Source organism: Rhopalosiphum maidis, chromosome 1 (assembly GCF_003676215.2).
Source record: "Rhopalosiphum maidis isolate BTI-1 chromosome 1, ASM367621v3, whole genome shotgun sequence".
NCBI classification, from domain to species: Eukaryota; Metazoa; Arthropoda; class Insecta; order Hemiptera; family Aphididae; genus Rhopalosiphum; species Rhopalosiphum maidis.
This window is the reverse complement of record NC_040877.1, coordinates 92,064,405-92,078,187: the sequence shown is the minus strand read 5'-3', so window position 1 is coordinate 92,078,187 and position 13,783 is coordinate 92,064,405. Positions and strand designations below refer to the sequence as shown.

General features: G+C 26.7%; 1 pseudogene; it reads left to right on the top strand.

The window, feature by feature from the left end:
• The first annotated feature begins 3 nt into the window (after nt 1-3).
• Nucleotides 4-3,469, top strand: LOC113550227 (annotated as a pseudogene).
• The last annotated feature ends 10,314 nt before the right edge of the window (nt 3,470-13,783 follow it).

Sequence of the window (13,783 nt, the reverse complement as noted above, 5' to 3'; positions counted from 1 at the left end):
TCGATGCAGACGAAACTCAGAGAGGTGCTAATCATCGGGATATTTTTTTACGCTCTGCGGGTCAATTGTGCTCATGACGTGTTCGACTAGCGCGTTGTCGACACTCGTTGCAGGACGAATTCTGCACGGTATGGGTGCTGGGATTGTGTGCGTTGTCGTGCCCAATTACGCAGCAGAAATCACTGAGCCGAAGTACAGAGGTGATCGTTAATTATAAAAATTATATTAGGGCTAGGATTTCTAATTATCAGCATATTTTTTTTTTATGAATCAATTTATATGTTTTTAGTCCAAATACGTTGGTTGTCAGTTATATTCACGATTTGGTTCATACTACAGAATTTAATAAAACAATTTTTTTCTCTCATATTTTTATTAAAATGTGTAAAAAAATGAATGTAAAATCGTATTCATCTGATAAATGACTGTAATTATTGTTTTATATGTCATAAATATGTTATTTATATACTTACGTGGTTGGTTATACCACGGAAAAGATAAGATTCCATTTAAATGTTCTAGGCTTGTTAACTATTTAGTTGTTCTTTTAATAATCTTTGGTATAATGAAGTAATAGATACAACATTTTATATTTTTGCGTGATATTTAGTGTAACATTTATATTGGTAAACGATTTCGAAGCAGGACCAAAGTTCAAAGTGAAGGTGTTGAATTATGAAAATTTGTTGAAGAGTTATCTAGTGAAGTTTGCAAAACTGATGGTAAACTACTTCATTGTGTTATTTGTGATCAATTTTATATGAAAATTATTTAATGTTTATAGAATTTAAATTATTTTTTTAAAATAATCTTCATATACTTTATTATTTTGTATTGCATATATGTAAATCCTAGCCCTAATTATAGTAATAACAATAATAATAATAATATGTATTTTATAGAGTCTACATGTTTTGTTATTGCGCGCGTTACATTTTAAATAACATGTGTTCTATGACATGTATTGTACGACACTGCCGCGTAAATGAGAAACCTATTTAAAATTGTAAATCAATTATTTATTGTTTGTTCGATTTTTATCTTAGTTATTGAAATATTTGAGTACCAATAATTTTTGTAATTCATATTATATGAATATAAATAAAGAGTGGCAACCATAAGTGTAGTTATATACTTTGAAAATGAAAAAAAAAATCTAAGCTTTTATTGTGACATATGAACCGTAAAATTATTTATATGTAAATATTACAGATTGAGTTATTGATAACAGTAAACATGACCTATTGAATATATTAATATATATGTATTATATTGTACCTTGGTTAGCGTTTATAATTTTAATTATGGGTCCTAGGATTAGTCGGTTTCATAAAAACTAATTTTTCGCTTATATTAATCATGACCAAAAAAATGAATTATGATTACTAACATTTTTTGTATTTGTCTGATTAACAAGCTATTTATAAAAGGTTATAAATTAATGTTAATTATTCTATGTAGACGTGTTAATTGGGTTTGGCATCATGTACACTTAGTTATGTGGTATGATTTGTCACACATCGTCGACGAGTATAACATGGATTCATATATGATCATGGGAACTGTAGCTATGGCAATTTTAAACTTGATAGCATATATGTCATCGAAGACCCACCATATTTTCAGCTGATATTTTATGAAAACCTGCGAAAGAGTGATCGGATTGTAAATATATTGATTTGTCGAGCAATAGTTGTCACAGTGTAAAAAAAAAAATGCTATAACAATATATTATGGTCTCTGTGGACTATTGTATATTATTAATAAATGTATATTTATCGTTTCAGATGTTAAGAAAACGAGACATCGACAAAATAATATACTATTTTCGATTTTCACGAAAAAACAATATTTTCGTCCATTGTTGGTTAACATCTGTTAATAAGTATCCAACCAATTTAGTGGTAACATTTCATTGATGTATAAACTACAATGTACATATGGAGTATTAGTATTTCCATTTAGTGGATTGGTATCAACTATGACTAGTATCTTAGTTATCCAAGTATTGACACCTTGTTACTGTTCGTCATCATTTATCATATATTATTGTTCAATATAGTTCACAAAATGTTGTATATTTTGTGGATTAATATAAATATAGGCGCAGTTCTACTACCGAACGTCAAACAAATTATAGTTATTTCCCTATTGATTGGTAGAAACTTTCAGACATTTTATTTATAGTTCAATTGCCGGTTGGAGACTTTGTCGATCGGCCACCACCCTAACTAATAGAACAGTAGACTATAGAGTCTCGGGACCTTTCAAAGACATCTTAATCCTGATTAGGAGTTCATACAAGAAGTTTTACGGAGTTTCAATGTAGAAGCTCCCTTGGCGCTTCTTTGTGTTATTAGGACACTTATATCGATTGCAGCAAGGTCGACAGTTAACTCAGTCTTTTGGGGGACATAGTGTTCACATATAACGAAAAAAATGTATTTCAATTTTAATTTTTTAATGTATTACAATAATATAACAAAAATTTACATATTAATATATTATTGTATATGGATAATAATATAATATAATATAATGTATAATAATATATCATATAGTTTTAGTACTAAATCAAATACAGTATTTAAAAATATTAAATTAAATTTATTATTATTTTTTAATGTAATGGACATTTAATCTTTTCGTTAAGCTAATATATATAATAGTTATATATATATAAATATAAATATTTTATTTGTATTTTATTTAATTTTAAATGTAAAGTTTATTCATTATATATTAAAAAATATAATTTTTTTTTAAATTTTTAGCTCATTTCATCAATGTTTTGTTTACTAAGTCTCAGAATTTTGGGAAAGAAATATATATTAATCATCTCAGGACTTGGCATGGTAATCACTTTATTCTTGGTTAATAGCACGTATTATATGAATAGTATGGACTCGTTATGGTTACCAAGTTTAATCTTTATCTATATTATTTTTTATTCAATTGGATATGGTCCATTGCCATGGATTTTGATGCCTCAAATTTGCCCAAGAAAAGTAAGCTATAAATTTCAAATTTAATGTTTCTGTGTGTATATATAATATTATTCTTGGACCATTTTCCATAAATTTAATTTAAATAGTATATCATACTTTACAAATATTATTTATTTCTCAATTTAAAATTAGTTAATATATGAATTATTATTAAATCAATTTAATACCTTACGAAAAATAAATTCATATGTTAGTATGAAATATTATTGTAATGATTTTTAATTCAGTTGTATTTATCTATATATTTTTAGTCGAAATTGTGGACATCTGGCGTCACTGTAAGTCTATACGCTTTTTTGAATTTAATCATTAATCAACCGTTTATTGACATTAAAAGATATATGATATACATGCTAAGTGGAGTGGATATTTTTCTATTGATTTTTACTGTTGTAAGTACTATTGGTACTATTTTTGCATTTTTGTTCATACCAAAAATAAAAGACCGTATTCCGTCATAAAATGTGTGCGTTTTATCATTTAAGATTACAGATAAAAATAAACGAATTTTCCTACTTTTTTTTTATTTTACGTTAGTATAGTGTTTAATTTAGAAGGTTTACAAAGCTGTAAAAAGCTTTTAAAAAGGTCTTGACTTGGCAAAAAACCTCTCTACATTGTGATAAAGTTTGTAGATTTTGTACAACCATAATATAAAAACTGTAAAAATGCATAAGACCTCCGAAAAATATGAGATGTTAAAATGTAAGAAAAAGTACACTTTATAAATAAGTTTACATTAAGTTTCTGAGTTCTACAAGCACATCTCTTATGATAAGTATAGTAGATTAAATTAATTTAATAGTTAATAATTACTTTATATTGCTTTTTAAAATCAGTAACACAATAAACCAATCTAAATGGTCTATGATAAATACTGATTGTTTCGAAATAATATTTTTCATACACAAATATTATATTTTATAAATAATTACTAACAATACACAAAGATTAAGAAATTATTTTAAGACAATGATATTTCAAAGAATGCAAAATAAAAAGTACGATTAAATAATGTTTTAGAAAAATTCACAATTTATATTTGAATTAGTGAAATAAAGTCACAGTGAACTAAATCTCATAATAACTGTAGAATGTAAGGTGATCGTTATGTGCAGTATAATATAAACATTAAGAGTAGATATTTTATAATATTCACTAGATTCTGGTCACTTTTCTTAGTGAAAGTTAATGTGGTATAATTATTAGAGAAATATGAATTCAGAAAATTCACATTTCAATAAAAAAAATTGTTAGTTAAAACCACGAATAAATTAGGAAGTGGATATTTAAACGTTTATATTTTGTCTTAAAACTCAAATTTTTATATCAAAAACAAAAAACTCTTTAATATTATCGTAATAGTGATTGATAAAATGATTACGTCGTCATAGTTCTAAATTTCTGTAAATAATGGAAGGGGTCATTATAAGATCTAGAACCATTTCCATTTCCCAAAAATGTATTTTACGATTATAAAACCAAAACAATAATTTTAACATTTAATTATACCTCAATATGTTGAAATAATATGAGTATCTACATAACATATACTCAAAAATTTCATTAAAATTAACAATTACAAAAAAAAATTCATCTTGAAAAAATAGGTTTTTGAAAAAAATGTTATTATTAACTCAAAGTTGAAATACATATTAAATTTACTTTAGCTATGAACACTTGTATACTTGAAAGCTTGTATACTGACCGAGACGATAAATATTTTACATTAACCCTTTTGGTTTCCTGTCGGGATGTCAAGTGTTTATTAATATTTGCCCCTTCGACTCCCGTGTCGGTTACATGGCGAGATGGTTCACTTGCAAACTGTGCGCATAACGAGAAAATTACATGATACCATAAATCTTAACTTATATACGAGGTAAACCACAACGACCTTCTGGATACCATCAGAACAATATGATCTGACTTAATAAATTATTATTTAATTGTAACATGTCTTCATAATACCACGGGCGGTTTCTGATTTGGATCTGATGGGTATGCAATGTTATGATCTTTTTCGTTAAATATTGAAGATATGCATTGTTTTAATTTTAATTCCAACGTTATCAATGGATGGAAATCGTTTTGTTTCAAATAATTTTCAAAGCAAAAACATAGGTATGTATAAACTATCAATCGGCATCGATCGAACTCTCGATATATGGAAAAACAAGGTTATAGGGTAAAAATGTGGCGATGGGTGTTATTCATGAAATATTTATGATTCACTTGATCGTACTTTTTTACCTCCACGATCGGTCTTAAAGAAAAGTGTTTTATAAACAACTATATACATAATTAACTCGATTTTACATGCATATATACCTAATATTAATTTCGACTCAAGGTGTAATTGTGTTATTGCAATATTATATTTATTTGTGAAAATATTTTATCAAAGAAAAATAGATACATAAAAAATCGATACACGTTAATAAACTGCTGGTACTTCACTATTATATAATTAGTTAATTCTTTATAATTAGCATACTTTTTAATAGTTTACCTATTTATTTTTTTATTTTATAAATAATAGTCATATCGTGATTTACATAATAATACTAATAATAGTTTTATTTTTATAACGTTCAATTATTATTAATAGTGCATATTGATTTTGTAATCAAATATCAAACAATATCGAGTTTTTTAACGATTTGATAATATACAGATACCTATAATATATTAATATATAACAACAATGTATTTAATTTAATTAGGATAATTTTCTCTTGTGATTCTTACTTTAAAACTTTTTTGTTTATATATAATTTTTATGAAGATTGGAAGATTGGTATGCCTGTATACTTTAAAATGATTAGTAAGAAACCAATATAAAACCAAATTACATTTAAACATAATAACTATGATTTAAAAAAAATTGAAATCCCATTGACTGAACACACCGTGTTAGTATTTGAACACTTCTAGCCCAGTGTGTGAACAGTTAATAACTAATAATTAACAATATTCACTGTTAATTTTTCATATTAGATAAATAATTTTCTTGAAATTAAAATATTTTTAAACGATGTTCAATTACTGGACGATGTTCAATAACTAGACGGTTCACCCTATAGTAGGTATATTATGCTGTATAGATTTCATTACTTTTTAATATAAAAACAGTTTATTTCTAATAAATAAAATAAAAAAAATATTTATTATTTAACATTAGCATTAGCATTCAGACGCATATAATTGTATTACAATTTTAGAATAATACTTTGACTTTTTACGTTTACGTTTTAATGATTGTACGGGTTTTACAAATATTTTTTATTAATTTAAATTGATTAATTAGTTTTGGGTGTTTATAAACATGCATATATGTAGTTGATGCATAGTCAGTAATCAGATGAGTTCAATGCTTCAATGCAAAGAAATCCCAAGAGGAGATTTATGAATCCGTCCTTGTGTAATCGGACTAGAGAATGTGAATCGTATACATATAGTGCTATTTAGACATTATCTCCGGTATGCTCGATATATAGAAGAGCTTTCCGAAACGTTTTCTCTTGGTATTAAGGCATCGGTGAAATTCTGCCTCACGTATCCGGCATAGTTAGTAGATGTGCAGAATAGAGGGGGCGGATACGACCGGGGACTCATTTATTATTTACCGGAGCCACGAACGGGACGGTTTTAAGGCCGCTTGTGTGTTCTCTACCCCGGCCGTCGCTCGGTCCACCGAATAAAGTCCTTTTAATTCCTGTTCCCGAAGCCACTTTGCTACGACGAAAACCAAAAAGCCTTGCATTTCGTTGATGATTTTTAGTTTATAGTCTTCATCCTCCCTCATTTTTACTCTCGGGAGTTTTGTTCTCACTCGGGGGACTTTTTTTTAATGTGTTGGCTAAATTGTTTCTTCTTTAAAGCAAGAATGAGAGAATTTAAAAAAATAAAATAAAAATGTTAAAAAAAAAAATAAGAAAAAAGACACCCTCGACTGAGCGAAGAAAGAAAAAATACGGTTCTTATTAATGTTCACTTTAATACAATACTGTCTGCAACGTTTAGGACCGCTTTTAACAGAAAGAAGGAAAAAGTTTCTCAACAAGTGCTAAGTCGATTATACAAAACTCACATTTCTTAGCAACTGAAAGAATAAACCTCACCTAACGAGTTTTGACAAACTGATATAGATAGCTATAAAACTGTAATTACTAAATACAATAAATATAAATAAATACAATTTATTGTATTGAGAAATTGATTTAAAGATTAATTGTTAAATTTGATACATTTTCTTAACCCTTTCCTTTAAACAACGCGTCTATTAACCTTTAAGCAGTACTATATTAGAGGTAAAAGATAACACGATATCTAAAATAATAGTCTACATATTTAAAATTGGCACGTTTATTGAAGCGGTTTAATGAATATTTTCTACAATTTTAAGATATAATACATAATATAGCTGTTATAAAGAAAACGTACATTGTGTCGTGGAGACCAGGTGTTGCACATGAATGAGGACGCATCCTCTAGGATCCGGCTCTGAAAATACGAAAACGGTGGTTAGATTTGTAGAAATACTCGGACGAGACCCATTATATTTATAAAAACTTAATATCTTTTTATATATTTTTTTTTTATAATTCTATAATGTTATATAATGCATGAATATATTTTACATATCATATGGAAAATTCAAAAGCACTACCAAACGAATGAGGTATTTCAAATAGTCTGTTATAATGTTTTATCATGTTTTGTATTTGAATTATTAATCGTTTCGGGTATATAGTTGTTATTTTTAACAATTAACCACACAATTTATAGTAGATACCTATTTACATGGGTACTTCGTACACAACCACTTCATATTTAACATAAATATATAGATGTAACAGTCATTTTCATATTAAAGTAAAGAATTTGGAAAAAATCTAATTATGATTATATTTTATGACAGTCATAAATAATGTATTTAAATATACCTAAGTATAATTAATTTAATAATTTATATATTAAATGAGTTTTCTCTTTTCTATAAGTATAATAGTATTCATTTCTATAAATATATAAGTCATACAAAATTAATAATATACATAAATCAATCATTTAATAGATAATTACATATTTTATTGAAAAAAGAAATCTAAGCACGAAAATATTGTATAAAATAATATTGTACCTATTGCAGATTATTGAACGCTATACGCTATACGAAATTTAAATATAAATCTATATCGTTCTATAGTTTACTTTAATTATCGTATCTAAATTGGATTAATAATTTTAAATATTTAATGTTTTTATAAGCATAAAATAAAGATAAAATATTTAGAAATACGCTTGTGTTACAATTGGTATACATAAACGACGATTAAACATTCACATTTTTAACGTAGAACGATCGCAATTTTTTTTTTTCATTTATTTATTTATTTATTTATTTTGTCATTTATATTTCGATGCATTATACCTATCGATAAAAATGTCAATATAATCACAGAACAGATTAAATTAAATCTATTTAACGATAGATATAATCTTAAATAATATTTATTTATATACCTATTATTATATGTTATATACACATCATGGTATTACTCATTTGGACACTCTGAAAAGACGCCCCATACGAATTATATTCTTTTACACATATTATATTATTGTTCATGTATTTCAAATACAACAGTGTAGTCGTACGACTAAATATATATGTATCTATATGTTATATGTGTGTGTGTATGTGTGTGTGTGTATATATATATATATATATATATCCTACTTGACTAAATTGTGCATAAATCAAACGTACAGTGACACAAAAAGGGGTTTCTGTTATGTATAGTGGTAGTACCTATATATATATACGGTGGCGGCGGCTGGATTTGCGTCACGTGTCATTTTCCCACTTGGAACGTCCGAGCTTCGGTGATGTGATAATCACTCGCACGTGTGTTGCATTACGCGCGTACTCGTAACGTGTACGAGGCCGGGGACGAGGGAAACTTCGCTTCAAAATTCAGTTAGTACTTGACAGACGGTCGTATACGCAAAATAATTACCACAACCCGCCGGCCGTTTAATATCATATACATGTATGTATACTATACATGCGTTGCGCTGTTTTGACACAGCAGTTACGTTATTATTATACTTGGCCGAGGTAAAATAAAAATAAAAAACTTTTGTGTTCACTTATAATATATCCGATGTGAGGGGGAATGTACAAAATTAAAAATCCTAAGTAATTAATGTAATTGTGTCAATTAGCATATAATGTGTTGGTGTAATATTAAACGCACCTGCATCAGGTTTTTATAGTTTTCCATCATAATTATCATCAGTTTCTCAATTACAAAAATACATGTTCAGGTACTAGCATACTAAACGTATATTTGCCATTAGACCAATTTTAGATGACCGAAATGATCCATATTTATTATTGATATGAACGATGTGGTTTCGAAAAAATAATAGTATAACATTAAAACACTAACTTTTAATGGAAATTACGGAATAATATAAGAAATAATAATAATAATATAATGATGTGAAATAAATTAAAACTGGTCCAACTATATTATATAGTACCTATATACACGGGTATAAGTACTAGCTATTAGCTATATACCTATACGTAAAATGAATAAAAAGTTGAAAACAATTATGATTTTAAGCTTATTATACATTATATTTCATAAATTATGAGTATACAATTATTGAATTATATAACTATTATACGTAAATATACTGTAAGGATTTTAGAAATTAATTAAAATTTTAATTTGTGTTTTTAAATGTGTATATAATTTAAATTGCATGTAATAGGTATAGTTTATTTATATTATATAATGATTTAATTTTGTTGTTGAAAAATACGCATAGTAATGTTTTTTTCTAAAATATTATGTATTTTACCACAAATATCTAACATGTTTACCTAGTGATTTTATTAAAATATTATCAAGTTTCAATTTTTTATTAGCAAAGACTCCTCAAAAGGCATAAAAATAAATTTCTTATCATTGTATTGAGACTATAACTGAATTTTATTATATATTAAATAATAACTTAATAATCGTATGCATATCTATAATAGATATAAATATATATTTCATTATTTACAAACATAATATGGTAAAATGTTATTAAACAAAATTTATATTTTATAGAAACATACTTATATTAGTATATAATAATGATGTGCAATGAATAAACATTTAAAATGTAAAAATAAACTGTTTATCAAAAAAAAAACCCTAAAAGATTATTTTAATTTAAAACATAAAAACTATAAATAGAAATAAGTTACATTCAAATATTTCCTTATAAACTATTTCCCTAAAACTTAGTATAATAAACACTAAACAACGAATTTGTCAATATGACAAGGGTTATTTCAGTTATGTTGGTGGCAGCAGGTTGCAGGTATATAGAAAACCGATCAATAATAAATTAATGACCGCAACCTATGTTTCAGTCGACACGTACAGTTAAAATAAAAGGTTTATCCGAAACGTAAACGTTTAAAAAATAAATATACATATTGTTTCATGCTCTGAATTTATTATAATTTTGGAATTTAGAAAATAAAATACTAATGAAAATATCCTACAACAAATGCAATACTTATATGTACTTACTACCTACAAAATAATATAAAAGTTGCTATTTTATCACATCCTAATGAGTTATGATGATTTTGGCTTAACTACATGATTATGTCCAAAGGAGGTTTTATTTATTTTATTTATATAATACAATATGATTATTATTTTTATAAGAATAAATAATTTAGGTATAAAACATTTTATGTTATGGCAAGGTATACGACAATATTATTGGTAATATAATTAAATTATTATATAATATACATAGACATATTTATAGTCAGTTATCGTAGTTATATTATACTCTAGTATTCTACATAAAATAATATTATGTTGTTTTATCAAACATTTATTTTCTGAGTATTTAATGTTTATTCAGTCATATTCAACTAGGTAGAAAAATTATTGTACCGATTGTCGGTTTGTGTATTAAAATAAACTAATAATAATTTCCAAATGTTTGTGAAGTGGTAACAAACTAGATATCTTCTTAGAATAGTATATTATATAATTAAGTTCTTGTCAATTGTCAGCCTACTAAATATGTTAAACAATGTTATTTTTAAGCAAATATTTGAAATAATAATAATAATAATTGATTGCGTTGGTTCGAAAATGTCCTATATAATCGAAAATATGACTTATTATACTCGTATAATTAGTAATATTACCATTTACCATACGCATTGCGAAAAACGAATTGTTTTAATTAAGTGAATACCTTATATTATATTATATGCGTATATACAAACTATAGGTATTATATTTCTATACTTTCATTTGATCATATATTATAAAATTGCTTATTGGTTATTATAGTTTGTTTTGATAGTTATGTATTATAATATGGTAAAGATTTTTATCATGCGACACTGTAACAATTGGAGTTATGTCTAGTAAAAAATAGGTATAGATATTTTAGTTATAATTATTGACTATACTGTATATACATACAAACGTGAATTTAGATTGAATATCTGATTGACTAGCGAAGAGAGTATTAATTTAAATATATACCACATGTATTTATTTTGTATATTTTTAAATATTAAATAATAATTATCCTATAAAATACATCACTCGTGCGTTTATATTATTAGCATAATTTACTCTCTATTAGAATATGCGTCTGCACTTTGGGAATCTTTGACAATAACAAATTTATACTATTTAAAGCGATTTTATGGACGGTTTTTGCAGTCATCTATAGCTTAAATGTTCCAATTGACCATCCTTCGTATAGCTATACAATCTCTGCAATTTTATTTGCGCTCGATCTTACCTCTTTAGCTAACAGGCGTAAAAGCCAACCTAATATTCCTGCGCATATTAATTGATTACCTGATTAATATTCCTTCATTGCTCTCAAAAGTGAATTTTAAAATTCTTTCTCATTTCAAAAAGTCTCAAATTCTCGGATCCGTTCTTTATAGTTTCACTCAACTATACCTGCAGCAGTGTAATAAACCCACTCCTGTATCTAAATGATTTTTAAAAACGGTATAACGCCAAGTTTGTGTTTAACAATATACAATTTTAATTAAATCGTTGATGATTTTTGTAGAACCACGAAACTCATAATTATATAGTTGCGTAAAAGGTGGTAGAATGTTTTATTCGTTCCCTTGCCGTAAAACGGTGTTTGTGAGGTTTAACAACAGCTTGCTGCTGGTAGAAACACGGATTTGGTACGGTCAAATAATTGCGCATAATTGGATGCTATAATAGCATCGCTCTCATAGCCGTTTGTTACTTAAATGGAGATTTATTCCACGGACGGGTAGACGGTCTGTGTATATGGCGGGTGGTTAGGGGTATATATATGTATATATAATATAGCAAGGCTTTTGCAAGGGGAGATGGATGACGTGGATTCCATCGTAGCAGCATAGCCGAAAGAGAAAGATACGACGGGGGCGATTAATAAATTATTTAAGCGCCACCGCCAACGACATCAATCACTCTTTAGCGGTGAAGTGAGGTAAGGCCACTGTTGTGGGGAGAGGAAACACCGGCGGTAATTTGACGTTATTGGCCTTACCGGGTCCGTTTATTTCTTAAGACTTTTTATTTATTATTCCGCGGCACTTTACAGTTTATATATACTCTTGTCGCCTGTACACAAGATTATTATTTATATAAATGCGCAGATATGGCTCCTTTGCAGCCGCCGTCGACAGATGACATACAGCGAGTGACGCGTGTCACGGTCCGGATTCATTTTTGTCGAAAGTCTCGAGAGCAGAAAACGAAAAATAAAAAAGATATATAGTGCTAAATTTGATTAATTTTATATTTTTTATATTTGTGAAGATTGAGTAATGAAATGCTTGCAGTCTGCACTCTGTAATAGCTTCAGGCGCACGCCAATTACACGAATTGTAATAAAATGTGAATTAATGCAATTCATAATATTTTGTATTATAATGTTAACATAACAAAAAGATTTTTTAGTTAAATATGCAAGTTGTATATTTGTATGTATATAATATATTATATACAATATTATTGTATAAATAATACAATGTTGTTATATTAAATAATAGATTGGTGAAGTATACATATAATATACCTAAAATAGATCAGCTTTCATTTTGTTCACGAGGACATGAGTTATGTTTCAAAAGCTCATAGCCTTAAAAAAAACCTTTTTGTGGATGTTTTTAGTATCTGCAGTATTGTATAGTGTAGTTGAGGTATGGTTAATATAGTGGTGATACACTGATATGATACATACGTATAACTATAGAAAATAATATATTAATATAGATAATATAATATGTTATATGGAAGTATAGCTACGTCTACGTATAGTTAATGACTAATGTTATGATTGACATAATATACATTTAAACTGATAAGTAGATAAGTCCTATACATAATAATCAAATATTAAAACTTTCACTGTAGGTCACAATTTGAATAATTTGTAAGTTGTAACTTATCATAAATTATTTATAAAAAAATTGTCTGTAGTATAGATATTATAACTATGAAAAAAATCAATTATAAATACTTTTTATCAAAGTCAGTGACCTATTTTTTCATTTTTTTTTTTGTGGTGAGGTGGTTATTATAAGGAATAATTTTTAAACTTTTATAAAATGCTATAAAATAAATTAATGTTATGATCACTAAGATTGTATATACATAGCTCAGTACACAATGTCAAAATGAAATCACCCATTGGTGTATAAGAAT